This window comes from Leopardus geoffroyi, chromosome E1 (genome assembly GCF_018350155.1).
Source record: "Leopardus geoffroyi isolate Oge1 chromosome E1, O.geoffroyi_Oge1_pat1.0, whole genome shotgun sequence".
NCBI classification, from domain to species: domain Eukaryota; kingdom Metazoa; phylum Chordata; class Mammalia; order Carnivora; family Felidae; genus Leopardus; species Leopardus geoffroyi.
Window position 1 is genome coordinate 46,778,604 of NC_059330.1, and position 14,665 is coordinate 46,793,268.

General features: G+C 44.6%; 1 protein-coding gene across 2 annotated transcripts in view; it reads right to left on the reverse strand.

Annotated features, from left to right (window-relative positions):
- PECAM1 (platelet and endothelial cell adhesion molecule 1) overlaps positions 1-4,951 on the reverse strand; it is a 75,226-nt gene extending 70,275 nt beyond the window's left edge. For both annotated transcript variants that reach the window (XM_045490668.1, XM_045490667.1), the window contains exon 1: positions 4,764-4,951. The gene's annotated coding sequence lies outside the window, so the exon portion shown is untranslated. The remainder of the gene's footprint in view (positions 1-4,763) is intronic.
- Positions 4,952-14,665: the final 9,714 nt, after the last annotated feature.

Sequence of the window (14,665 nt, forward strand, 5' to 3'; positions counted from 1 at the left end):
CAATTCTCAGCAGATCCCTCCATTGCCTGCTTTGACAGCAACTAGTAGCTTCTGCTAACACATTGCCTCTCAGAGGTTTCCCCTCTCCACTGTTTTGGCCAGGCAGGCTTGTGCTATCCCTGGACTGGGCCTCCCCGTGTTGCAAGCTTAAGGGCAACCTTGTTCTCTTCCAGTATCTAACCTGAAACCCCAAAAATGGCCTGAGTTTAAAAGGTGGGGGAGAGGGGCGCCTGGGTGGCTCAGTCGGTTGAGCGTCCGACTTCGGCTCAGGTCATGGTCTCACGGTTCGTGGGTTCCAGCCCTGCGTCGGGCTCTGTGCTAACAGCGTAGAGCCTGGAGCCTGCTTCGAATTATGTGTCTCCCCCTCTCTCTGCTCCTCCCCTGCTCATGCTTGGTCTCTCTCTCTCCTTCAAAAACAAAAACAAAAAAGGTGGGGGAGATAGGGAATCCTAAAACCACAGATGACAGGGGCCGTGACATCTACCCTCCATAAAGCTCCAGCAGATTATTTCTTAGGCATGTAAAAACTTCATGTTGTGTCTATGCATCCCCTACAATCTTTTCCTAGTGAGTTATGATGGCTCACACTTCAATCAAGAAGTGTATAGAGCTTCAATAAAGTCCTTGTAGAAATAAATGAAATTATGGAGAGGGCCCAGACCTCAGCTGTTGAGAGTTTAGGGAAGGGTGGAGGATGGGGAGTCTGGGCCAGGCCTGATAGAGCCGCCTGTGAAGGTCACGCCCCGGAAGGGTCAGGCCAGGTGTTAAGGGTCAGACACGGCCTGGGTCATGAAGTAGGCAGAACACGAGGAGTGCCCAGTGCAAGGACCGACAAAAGACAGGTGCAGATCACGTCAGAACTCTTACAGGAGTGGGCAGAGAGCACTTGCGCTTCCAGGCAAGAGTTGGAGATGCCCAGAAACCGACAAGGCTCTTCTAAAAATAAGTCATGACAGTTGCACCTGGTTTCTTTTGTTGTCAAGGTCACTAGATTGTCAAAACCATAAAATCCTGTAGGTACAGGGCTCCTCGATTTTAGCAAGACATCTAGCCAGGTCTGTCCCGAAGCCCTTGTGGAGAAGTATGTGCAATCTGCGAATTGTGGGACAATTAAATCAGGAGAGTTTTTAATCAGGAGCGTCTGGGCGGCTCAGTCAGTTAAGTGGCCAACTTAGCGGCTCCGGCCATAATCTCACAGTTCTGGGTTCGAGCCCCGCATCGGGCTCTGTGCTGACAGCTCAGAGCCTGGATCCTGCTTCGGATTCTGTGTCTCCTTCTCTCTCTGCCCCTCCCTCGTTCATGCTCTGTCACTCTCTCTCTCTCTCTCTCTCTCTCAAGAATAAACATTAAAAAAAATTAAAAACAAAGTTAAACTTCTGACCTTAATTCCCAGAGGCCACTGAAGCAGGCTCCAGGCTCTGAGCTGTCGGCACAGAGCCCGAAGCAGGGCTTGAGCCCATGAACCATGAGATCATGACCTGAGCCAAAGTCGGACGTTTGACTCACTGAGCCACCCAGGCGCCCCTGGGAAGGTTTTTAAAGACAGCTGAGGGAGGGAGGGCATGTTTCTAGAGGGCTGTGGAGTACCCTCTGGGCCAACGTTGGGCAACACAGCCTCCAGCAAGAAAGCAAGTGTGCAGGCCAGTTCCCCGGGGACTCCAGCGGCCACGTAAGCCACTCTCCTCTCCAGGGGGAACGTGTACCTGTTGAACATCTCTTCATCTTACTGATAAATAAGCTTCTAAGAAGGCAAATATTTGTCAAAACCAACACCTGGTGGGTCAGAGCAGTGTTCCCGCTGATTGTCAAGGTTAAACACAAAGAGAAAGGAAAGAAGAAAGCTGTTGTCATTGTGAAGGTGGTTAAGTGGCCTCTGTTGATTGTGGCGGGGGAGGGGGGTAGTCACAGTTCTGGCTGGATGCTAGGAAGGGCCATGCAACAATGAACATGCATCTGTGTCCTCATTGTAGAAACTTGAGCAGATCTGTCTGACCACTCAAACAGCAAGCAGGACAGGAACAAAAGCAAAAACAAAATGTAGCCTAAGAGCTCAAGTCTCATGTGGAGCCAGCAAAGGTGGCAGAATGACAAAAGTTCTGGATGTACCACACAAAACTCAAGAAGAAAGGAGCCCATCTGGGAGTGAGCAAGACTGATTGGTTGACTTTGAGAGGGCCGGCCTGGACTTGATTTTGAGGGAAAGGCCTCAGTACTGGGACTTTCTCTGGGAAGTGGGATTCTCCCCTCTAAGTCCCCTTCAAACAACGTTCAGTGAAGCCCTGCCTTATTTTAAATTGACTTGGAGAGGGGTTTCTGCTAATTGACTTGGAGAGGGGTTTTTCAGGAGACAAACAAGACTCTCAGGGAGGTTAGTATGCTTGCCCAAGGTCCCACAGTCAGTTTAAGTGGTAAAGTCTGTTGGAGTGTTGGATGCCTGACTCCAAGGCCTGAACTCCTTGTACAAATGCCTCTAGAAGAAAAGCATTTCAGGGGTGCCTGGGTGGCTCAGTGGGTTAAGCGTCCAATTTCGGCTCAGGTCATGATCTCGCGGCTCATGGGTTCAAGCCCTGAGCTGGGCTCTATGCAAAACATCTCAGGACTTCTTGAAATGCCCCACAATAGGAAAATCTTCGGCTTTGAACAAATACCAAAGGGGTCAGAGTCTGAAAAAGGTGAAGAACACAGAGTATAAAATATTTATTTACCAAGGTTATTCTAGGATGTAATCCTTCAATTTGTTCTATACAACTGTCTTGCTGTTTCCTGTTTCTTTATAACTTCACTACCCGATTAAACAAAATTAAAATAAATAGATGCATACAAATAAAAAAGGCAGCCAAGTTAGGGTATGAGAATATGCACAGGAAACAGTGCTAATAGACAGGCATGAGATTCATGTGATTTAGGACCAAGCTGCGAGCCCGTGTAAACATTTCTAATATTGAGAATGTGAGAACACGTGGGGCTTTCTAAATGGATCCCTCACAAACCTCAGTGATCTGCTTTAATTAGAGCTGTTTACTTTTTTAATGTTTATTTATTTTTAATTTTTTTTAATGTTTATTTATTTTTGACAGAGAGACAGAGCATGAGCAGGGGAGGGGCAGAGAGAGAGACACACACAGAATCCGAAACAGGCTCCAGGCTCCGAGCTGTCAGCACAGAGCCCGATGCAGGCTCGAACTCACAGACCGTGAGATCATGACCTGAGCCAAAGTCGGACGCTCAACCGATTGAGCCACCCAGGGGCCCCAAATGTTTATTTGAGAGAAAGAGAGAGCATGCGTGCGCCAGCATGAGCTGGGGAGGGGCAGAGAGAGAGGGAGAGAGAGTCCCAAGCTGGATCTCATGAACCATGAGATCTAATGAGAGCTGTTTAAAAAGACACCAATTTGCCCAGAGAAATAAAAAGCATGTTGGACACCTGGGTGGCTCAGTCAATTAAGTGTCTGACTCGATTTCAGCTCAGGTCATGATCTCTCAGTTGTGAGATCAATTCCTGCATCAGGCTCCTCCCTGGGCATGAAGCCTGGGTATGGGGTTCTCTCTCTTCCTTTCTGTCTCTCCCCCGCTGGTGTTCTCTTTCTCCCTCTTTCAAAAAAAAAAAAAAAAAAAAAAAAAAAAAAAAAAAAAAAAAAGCACGTGTTCACACAAATATCTGTACATGAATGTGCACAGCAGCTGTGCTGGAATTATTTATAATTCCAACTTTTCCAAAAAAAGCTTCAATTAGCCCAGATGTCCTTCAATGGGTGAATGGTTAAGCAGCGGTATATCCATACTATGGAATATTCTTCAGCAATAAAAAGGAACAAACTATTAACGACAAACTGAGCAAATCTCCAGGAAAATATGCTATGGCCTTCCACCCTCCAGTTCTCCTGGGTCTTGTGTGGAGTGACGCCAGGTGGTGACAGGGAAGCTGAGCATTACGTGAAAACCTTCCATTTCTTTTTTTTTTTTTTTAAGTTTAATTATTCATTTTGAGACAGAGACAGTGCGAGTGGGGGAGGGGCAGAGAAAGGGAGCATCCCAAGCAGGCTCCGCTCAGGGTTTGAACCCACAAAACCTTGAGATGATGACCTGAGCTGAAAGCAAGAGTTGGACGCTTCACTGACTGAGCCACCCAGGTGCCCCGAGGGTCCTCCATTTCTGCTGGTCCCACCGGCACAGAGCAAATCAGGGAGAACCCGGATGCTCTCCTCCAAGAGGCTCCTTTTCTTGTACTAAAAGGAAGAGGTGATCTGAGCTGCTCTGAAGGCCTGTGGCAAGACCACGTCTGTCACCATCTTCTCTCTAATGCTGGGGCCCTCCTGGGATCTAGGGGTTCAGGCCACTCCACTGACAAAAATAAAACATGAATGTTCACACTGCTACTTCCAACCTGGAAAAAACCCGGAAATCTTCTCCCAGGGTGACAAGGAACAAACATGTTCCAAATAATGGGACATTCTAGGGGGAAAGTGAACAGAAACATTTTGAGACCTAGGAAAGATCGTGGATGTTCGAGGAGGTAAAGGGTGGGGGGGTTGAACATTATTCTAGAGATGCACTAAAATGCCCCAGCTCCTCAGTGGGATGTCTCCCTCCCAGATAATTTCATGATCAGTTGCAACCAGAAAATTATCCTCACGTGGACCTCTGGAACAGTGAAAGGATAAATGTAAGGTGTCCTTAGTCTCCTCCTCCCCCATAGATGAGGCCAAAATGCCATCCCTTAAGCTGGCTTACAGAGACGGCCCCTGAGGTTGGCCATGACTTACCTGGGCAGCCACAGAAGGGCCTGATGAGCCTGACAGTGTCTCAAGAACTCCTTCCTGGCCAGGGAGCTTCCTTCATTGTCTCTGGGGTCCCCACTCATCGCCTGACCAGTGTCCTCACATCAAGAACCTGGCACAGTGTGTGTGATACCAGGGCCAGGGTGCTCTGAGCCGGGTGCTGGCTTCTGAAGAATGGCCTGAGTGCTGGGCCCACCCCAGCAGAGCCAGCTGTCACCAAGCACCAGGTGATAACCCCTGAAACTCAAGTAAATGTGGAAGTGATGACACAGGGTGCCTGCCCTCTGAATACCAATCACCCAGGCATTTGCCTCTCCCCCCTCCCCCCTCCGCATCTGCCCTCCATCTGCAAAGCCTTACCCTCCAAGAACAGATTGCTCTTGGGGGTGGGGGGGTCTCCGCCAGTGGGTAGGCACTTGCCGTGGAAGAGACCCTGCGCTGCCCATAGATCACATCTGCCTGGCCCTTGTAGAAAGGCTCTGCCCACACAAAGGGACTTTGAGTTTAAGTTTTCTTTCGTTAACACAATACTACCTGCGACTGCCTGAAAGTCCATTTTTTAAACGCAGCTAGGAAAGCTGAAGGAAGGGGAAAAGCGGGGGCCTGGTTCAGCCCCGGAGGCTGCATTGTTCTCGGGCCTCCGCTTACCCAGAAGGCCCCCACAACCCCTGGGGAATCAAATGAGATTGTTTTTTCCCAAGATCCAGCTCTTCAGGTGTGAGCTGCAGTTCTTGGACAACGGTCACTGTGGCATTTCTGCAACAGGAAAGAGGAAGGAACTTCTGAGCTCTGAGCAAGCCCCCAAGCAGCCGCCAGCGAAGAGGAAAAGAGCTCAGTTTCCATAGCGATAAATCACGAGGAAGCCAGCCAGGGATAGTCGGCAGGAGGACTTTACCCTTCCGCTGGTTCTCTGCAAACACATTCCCAGCTCCAGGGTTGGTCTCTTGCCTGCTGCCCCTCCAAGCTGCGCCTCCAGAACCACAGGTAGAGGAAGGCTGCCTGTGGATGAAGTGACACACGCTGAATAAAAACCCAGTAATAGTAACTGCCCTTTATCATAGTGCACTAAATCATTTTACGTGCACTGTGGCCCGGTCCTATGTCAGTGCAGCTAACAGTAACTCACCCATGGTGCCATGGCTGGTTAGGGGCCAACCCAAGGGCCTTTGTTCTTACCACCCAGTTCAAGTTCGTCCTGTTTTTAGCTGGAATTATATCATCTTGGCAAGGCTGTTCCCTGTCCATTAGAAACTTTAATCAGGGGCACCTGGGTGGCTCAGTCGGTTAAGCGTCCGACTTCAGCTCAGGTCGTGATCTCACATTTCGTGGGTTTGAGCCCCGCCTCGGGCTCTGTGCTGACAGCTCAGAGCCTGGAGCCTGCTTCCGATTCTGTGCCTTCCTCTCTCTCTGCTCCTCCCCTGTTCGAACTCTGTCTCTCTCTCTCAAAAATAAATATTAAAAAAAAAAAAAAAAAAGAAACTTCAATCAATCAAATCCATACACACATAAACACAAAATAGAAAAATCATTAACATTTAGCTAATGCCGTTTGGGATAAAATCGTCCCAATAATGAGATTTGTGAAATGAAAATAATGGAGGGGCTGTTGATGGTGAAAGAGTAGGAATCCCCAGTCTGCCCAGATTTACGGAAAATTCCAAAGGAGCAAACAGCCCTTTGCACTTCTGATAATCAGGCTATCAGCAGTGAAGTTTTTACAGGACCGAGGGAAAGTAACTCGTTCCTAGTTGTCAGTCTTTACATGCATCTGACTGTATTTTTCTTCTAATGACTAAATTCCTTTAATAAGCATTCATTTCATTGACCCCTCTGGCTTGAAATAGTAGGACACAGCTGAAGGGAGATTTAACTTGTTCCCCCACCCCCACCCCCACCCTGTGACTTAAAAGAAAAGCAAACAATAACAAAAACAAAGTGGTTGCAGGCAGAAACAGTTAATGGGTGCCACCTGTCCTCCCCCTGCTCATTTCAAACTACAGACCTTTGACAATGGCGCCATCTAATGGAAGATTAGGTTAGGCACAAAAATCGTTTCTTTTACCTTCACATTTATCAGCAGTAGCTTCTTCTAAGCACTTCGTTATCAATGGACACTGGACTCTGTCACTCCAGGACTTATGTCACTCTTGGCTATTATTTGTTTCTAAACATATCATTGATGTAAAAAATTATATTAAAATATAGCATAGGGGCCCCTGGGTGGCTCAGTTGGCTGAGCGTCCAACTTCAGCTCAGGTCGTGATTTCACGGTTGGGTTTGTGAGTTCAAGCCCCGTGTGGGGCTCTGTGCTGACGGCTCAGAGCCCAGAGCTTGCTTCGGATTCTGTGTCTCCCTCTCTCTCTCTGCCCCTCCCCCACTCCTGCTCTGTCTCTCTCACTCTCTCTCTCTCTCTCAAAAATAAACGTTAAAGGGGCGCCTGGGTGGCGCAGTCGGTTAAGCGTCCGACTTCAGCCAGGTCACGATCTCGCGGTCCGTGAGTTCGAGCCCCGCGTCGGGCTCTGGGCTGATGGCTCGGAGCCTGGAGCCTGTTTCCGATTCTGTGTCTCCCTCTCTCTCTGCACCTCCCCCGTTCATGCTCTGTCTCTCTCTGTCCCAAAAATAAACGTTGAAAAAAAAAAAATTTAAAAAAAAAAATAAAAAAAAAATAAAATAAACGTTAAAAAAATTTTTTTTAAAGTATTTCTAAAACATAGCATAGGGATGCCTGGGTGGCTCAGTAGGTTAAGCGTCCAACTCAGTTTCAGCTTAGGTCATGAGCTTGCTGTTCATGACTTCAGGCCCTGCATTGGGCTCTGCACTGAAAAAAATCCCTGTTTGGGATTCTTTCTCCCCCCACTTTCTCTCTCTCTGCCCCTCCACCGCTTGTGTTCTCTCTCTCTCTCTCTCAAAATAAATAAACTTAAAAAAAAGATATATATGTAAGTATACATACTATAATAAATAAATAGGATAATGTTTTTTTAATTTACCATTTTTATCATTTTATTTTATTTATTTTTTATTAAAAATTTTTTTAATGTTTATTTTTGAGAGAGAGAGAGAGAGCTAGAGCATGAGCACAGAGCCTGACATGGAGCTCGAACTCATGAACTGCCAGATCATGACCTGAGCCGAAGTCGGATGCTTAACCAACTGAGCCACCCAGGTACCGCTAGTTTTTATTTTATTTTTTAAAATGTTTATTTATTGGGGCACCTGGTTGGCTCAGTCAGTTAGGTGTCTGACTTTTGGTTTTGGCTCAGGTCATGATCTCACAGTTCTTGAGATCAAGCCCCACCTTGCTGGGCTCTGCTCTGACAGTGCAGAGCCTGCTTGGGATTCTCTCTCTCTCTCTCTCTCTCTCTCTCTCTCTCTGCCTCTCCCCTGCTCATGCTCTCTCTCTCTCTCTCTCTCTCTCTCAAAATAAATAAATAAACATTAAAAAGAATTTAAGTAAATTAAAATGTTTATTTATTTATCTTGAGAGAGAAAGAGAGGGAGAGAGTATTTGTCCATGAGTGGGACAGACAGCGAGATAGAGAGAGAAAATCCCAAGCAGGCTCTGTGCTGTGAGTGCCGAGCCCAACGTGGAGCTTGAACTCATGAACGATGAGATCATGACCTGAGCCAAAACCAAGAGTGGGATGCTTAACTGACTGAGCCACCCAGGCACCGCTGGATAATATGTTATATATTTCTGCAATGTGCTTTTTTTTCACCTTTTGCCCATTATGAATATATTTTCATTTATATACATCCAGAATTACCTTATTTTTTAAAAATGTCTCCAAAAGATCTCATTATGTATGGGAATCATTTTTGGGGTAATAAAAATACTCTTTTTTTTAACTATAATTATTCTCATTTTATTTTATTATTTATTTAGAGAGAGAGGGTGTGAATGAGGAAGGGGCAGAGAGAGAGAGAGAGAAAGAGAGAATCTTAAGCAGGCTCCACACTCAGTCCTACACAGGGCTTGATCCCACAATCCTGGGAACATGACCTGAGCCAAAATCAAGAGTCCGACGCTTAACCTACTAATCCACCCAGGTGCCCCAAAAACGTTCTAAAGTTAGATTGTGGTGATAGTTGCACAGCTTTGTGGTTATACTAAAAACCCCAAACTGTGCACTTTAAATTTTATGGTGTGTATATCTCAGCAAAACTGTTTAAAAGAACAGGATGTCAAAAAACATACCATTGTAAGGAATGCCTATCATTTAAATAACTAGTTCCCAATCGATGGGCGCTTAAGTGTCTGCAGTTTCTCATGATTACAAGCAAAACTGTAGGGATGCCCTGTGCCTACCTTGGCACACTTGTAGATCAAGAGGGAAAGTTCTAGGTCTATACGACACAGCTCTGGATGCAGGATTCTGTTGCTAGCTGGTGTGGTAGAAGCCCCTTCAACTTTCTTCCAAGAAGATAAATGTTTTGACATTCGCTGAAGTAAGTTTTCTGTTGAGGATGGGCCTGTGTTCCCCCGTGATCGTAGGTAGGGGAGGAGGGAGATGTGGTTTAGTCTTCTAACTACAATCTACCTTAGCTAGGTATGGCCAGGCACCTTGGTTAGTGCCCCAGATCTGCCTTACCAGCTGCAGACTTAGATCCGTCTGTTCCCGAATGGTTTTTCCCTTTTCGAAACAGAACAACTCACAGTGTTACGTGGACGCAGGGAGCTGGTCCATCTGATGGACCGACCCCTGGCTAGCAAGAGCTCAGTACATGCTAGATTCTCCCCATGGGTTCTCGAGAGACTCTAGATGAGTGTGCGGCAAATTCAGAGGCAGGGCAGACCCTGGTGAATTCAGTCACATGATGCAGTTCCTGAGTGGTGACCCCCACAACTGGGAGGTCACCGGCTCAGTCCAGGCATGGACACCAAAGTCGCTTATTCCCAGCTGCAGACAGATGGAGGAAAGTCCAAGAAGAATCAGGAGAAGGAGGGCAAGGCCTGCATCTGGCCTTGTGAACTCCTCCTACCCACCCCAGAATCTTCAGCAGCCCCTTCCCTGGGAGGGGTTAGGGGGTCAGTTGAAATCATTCTGGGACCCAGGGATGGGGCTGCCTTCTCAGCAGCAGCCCAGGCCATCCTGGATGCAGGAAAACTGGAAAACAGACAAAATTACCAGAGCCCCTGCCAGACCCTGCCGCTGTGAAGAATCACAAAGCCTCCTTCTTGTAAGGACACCAGTATGACTGCATTTTGACTAACTACATCTGCAAAGACCTCACTTCCGAGTAAGCCCATATTCTAAGGTTCTGGACGGATATGAAGTCTGGGGAGCACTAGTCAATCAAATACAGAATCCGTGGGAACAAATAAGATACAAAACAAATAATGAATTGCAGCCCAGAACATCTGCTATAGGGCCCAGCCCAGAGTATCTTTTTACACTGTGCAAGAAAAGTACAAAATACAGTAAACAGTTTCTGCTTGTGCAATGAAAAACAATTGGATTATCGTAACAAAAAACATGAATAGCCTTCAGAGGTTGTGAATAAATGGGGTTCAGCAGCTGTAATGTGAAAAGTTGAAAATACTAAATATATTTAATCGGAATGGTAATCATATGCTGGCAAAGCTCATTGCTCTAATAAATTCTACAATGTCAGCGAGCAAAATAATGAAAAGAATACCTTAAATCTGACAGGTGTGAGGTGGTATCTTATTGTGGGAATGCAAACTGGTGTAGCCGCTCTGGAAAACAGTATGGAGGTTCCTCAAAAAATTAAAACTAGGACTACCCTACAACCCAGCAATTGCACTATTAGGTATTTATCCAAAGGGTACAAAAATGCTGATTTGAAGGGGCACATGCACCTCCATGTTTAGAGCAGCACTATCAACAATAGTCAAATTATGGAAAGAGCCCAAATGTCCATCGACTGACAAATGGATAAAGAAGATACGGTACATATACACAATGGAATACTACTCAGAGATGAAAAAGAATGAAATCTTGCCATTTGCAACAACATGAATGGAACTAGAGGGTATTATGCTAAGTGAAATAAGTCATTCGGAGAAAGACATCATGTGATTTCACTCATATGTGGAATTTGAGAAACACAACAGATGAACATAGGGGAAGGGAAGGAAAAATACGATAAAAACAGAGAGGGAGGAGGCAAACCATAAGAGACTGTTAAATGCAGAGAACAAACTGAGGGTTCCTGGAGGGGTGTTGGGTGGGGGATGGGTTAAATGGGTGATGGGCATTAAGGAAGGAACTTTTTGGGATGAGCTCTGGGTATCCTATACAAGAGATGAATCCCTGGGTTCTACTCCTGAAGCCAAGACTACACTGTATGCCAACTAACTTGAATTTGAATTAAAAAAAAAAAAAAAAAAAAAAAAAAAAGAATACCTTAAATCTACTTCACACAGATAAAAATTCTGGAAATTTTCAAATCAAAATTGTGTCTATACAGCAAGTGAGGATATTCAGAAAATGCTGTCAGAATTTTTAACACAATTTAATATGTAGTTTTATCATTTTTTTTGAATTTTTTAAATGCTTTCATTTACATACAGTATATAGATAGCATGTTTCTTTTTTTTTTTTTTTTTTAAGACTTGATTTATTTAGTCCAGTGTTAAATTTACAGAATAACTGAGCAGGTAGTACATAGAGTTCAATATACGCACCCTGCCTCCAACTCCATAGTCTCCCTTACTATTAACATCTTGCATTAGTGTAGTACATTTGTTACAATTGATGAACCAATACCCATATATTATCATCAACTATAGTCCTTTATTTATGTTAAAGGTCACTCTTGGTGTTGGGCACTTCTGTGGGTTTTGACAAATGCTCTATGACATGTATCCAACATTACAGTTTCTTAGAGAATAGTTACACCAACATAACAATCCCCTCAGAAATTAGATTCCATGAGGCCTTTTTCTCTCCATGGCACTTCATCTCCACCCGACAATATTCTAGAGTTGAGTTATTATTATTATTATTATTATTATTATTATTATTAAAATCCAAGTTGGTTAACATATAGTGTAATAATGGTTTCAGGAGTAGAATTTAGTGATTCATCACTTACATATAACACCCAGTGCTCATCCCAGTTAAGTGCTCCTTAATTCCCATCACCCATTTAACCCACCCCCCACCCAACACCCCTCCAGGAACCCTCAGTTTGTTCTCTGCATTTAACAGTCTCTTATGATTTGCCTCCTCCCTCTCTGTTTTTATCATATTTTTCTTTCCCTTCCCCTATGTTCATCTGTTGTGTTTCTCAAATTCCACGAGTGAAATCATATGATATCTGTCTTTCTCTGACAGACTTATTTCACTTAGTATAATACCCTCTAATTCCATCCATGTTGTTACAAATGGCAAGATTTCATTCTTTTTCATCTCTGAGTAGTATTCCATTGTATATATGTACCGTATCTTCTTTATCTATTTGTCAGTCGATGGACATTTGGGCTCTTTCCATAATTTGACTATTGTTGATAGTGCTGCTCTAAACATGGAGGTGCATGTGCCCCTTCAAATCAGCATTTTTGTACCCTTTGGATAAATACCTAATAGTGCAATTGCTGGGTCATAGGGTAGTTCTAGTTTTAATTTTTAAAATTTTGTTTAATATTTACTTATTTTTGAGAGAGACAGAGACAGAGAGAGACAGAGCACACGTGGGGGAGGGGAAGAGTGAGATGGAGACAGAATCCAAAGCAGGCTTCCAGCTCTGAGCTGTCAGCATGGAGCTTGATGCAGGGCTCGAACTCTTGTGAGATCATGACCTGAGCCAAAGTCAGATGCTTAACAAACTAAGCCACCCAGGAGCCCTTATTTTTGATTTTTTGAGGAACCTCCATACTGTTTTCCAAAGTGGCTGAACCAGTTTGCATTCCCACCAGCAGTGCAAAAGTGTTCCCCTTTCGCTACATCCTCACCAACATCTGCTGTTTCCTGAGTTGTTAATGTTAACCATTCTGACAGGTGTGAGGTGGTATCTCATTGTGGTTTTGATTCGTATTTCCCTGAGAATGAATGATGTTGAACATCCTTTCATGTGTCTGTTAGCCATCTGATGTCTTCTTTGGAAAAGTGTCTGTTCATGTCTTTTGCCCATTTCTTCTCTGTTTCTTTCTTTCTCTCTCTCAAAAATAAATAAACATTTTAAATAAATAAATAAATAAATAAATAAATAAATAAATAAATAAATAAAAAGTTGTAATTATTATTGGTCATCAGGGGTTGAAGATTTAACATCATGAGTAATATCCTTGATGGGAAGAGGAATTCTCTATTGAGACTACACGTGGCTATCTATTTAAAAGAATTCATTGGAAAAGTTCAAGGCACTTCCCCATATCAGATCATCCCCGACAGTGAGCCCTGTATCAAAAGACTGCACCAACCATTTCTAAACATCAACCAAATTTTGGACAATATGAGAATGATTTGATTAACAATTTGCAGAAATATGTATATCACTTCTTAAGTAGCTTTGTATCACATGGCTTAGTTTACTTAGAAATAAAGCAGGGGCGGTGGTGGAGTGTGTTTTAAAATTTTTGATCTGTGCATTGAGTTAATAATTATTTACATTACTCCGTAGGTTGTTAAATCTTTTGGAGGGGGGGTTGTGGGTTTCTTTCTTTTTTTTTTTTTTTTGGTTGTTAAATATTTGTAATACCTCCACACACCTCACAGATTTTGTAAGGATTGAATGAGATTATCAGTGTAAAGTTCTCAGGTAAGAGGAATAGACTAACTTTACTATTAGTAAGCATGACAAGTCCATGGATGGATTTTTCTCTTTCCATTTGAGACTTCCCTCTTGATATATCTGTGTAACCTTTGACAAATTACTTTCCTCTTATGGGGCCTCGCTAACGCACCCCTACCAATCAGTACTTACCAACAGCTGTTAGTAGCACTTCCTCTGGTCTCTAAGCGTCCAAGCTGTGGTCTGCAAGTTTCCTGACCCAGCTGAGTTTCATACAGGGAAAATGTTCTAGACACGTCAGCTCTTCTGAATGTACCCCTGCCCCTGCCCCCCAGTCCTCCTGGGCATGAAATCATCAGGGACTGGCCCCGTCCACCACCCAGGCAAGGATGCACGAGATACTGGTGGGGAAAGTGTCAAACCGGCCATGCCTGCAAAACCTCCAATTTCCTTTGGCAACAGTTCTGACATGGAGAAGGATCATCCCACCAGAGATTAAACTTGTGAGGTTCCTTCCCTCCCTCTCTTCAGCAAGAGAAATTACCACCACTATCCCAGCATGAAAATCACCACTGGGGCGCCTGGGTGGCGCATCCGACTTCGGCTCAGGTCATGATCTCACAGTTTGGGAGTTGGAGCCCCGTGTTGGGCTCTGTGCTGACAGCTCGGAGCCTGGAGCCTGCTTCAGGTTCTGTGTCTCCCTCTCTCTCTGGCTCTCCCCTTCTCACGCTCTGTCTCTCCCTCTCTCTCTCTCTCTCTCAAAAAATAAATTAACATTAAAAAAAAAAAAAAGAAAATCACCATCAATCACTGTTGTGTTTTTTACAAGAGGTGCCCAAAAAGCAACTGAAAAAAAAATTTTTTTTAATGGTTATTTACTTTTAAGAAAGAAAATGTGCCAGCAAGGGAGGGGCAGAGAGAAGGGGACAGAGGACCCAAAGCAGGCTCTGTGCTGGCAGCAGAGAGTCTGATGCGGGGCTCAAACTCACGAACTGCAAGATCATGACCTGAGCCAAAGTTGGACGCTTAACTGACTGATCCACCCAGGTGTCCCAAAAGCAACTTTTTAAAAAAGTTTACTTATTTTGAGAGAGACGGGGAGGGAAGGGGCAGAGAGAGAGAGAGGGAGAGAGAATCCTAAGCAAGCTCTGCACTGTCAGTGCAGAGCCCAACGTCGGACTCAAATT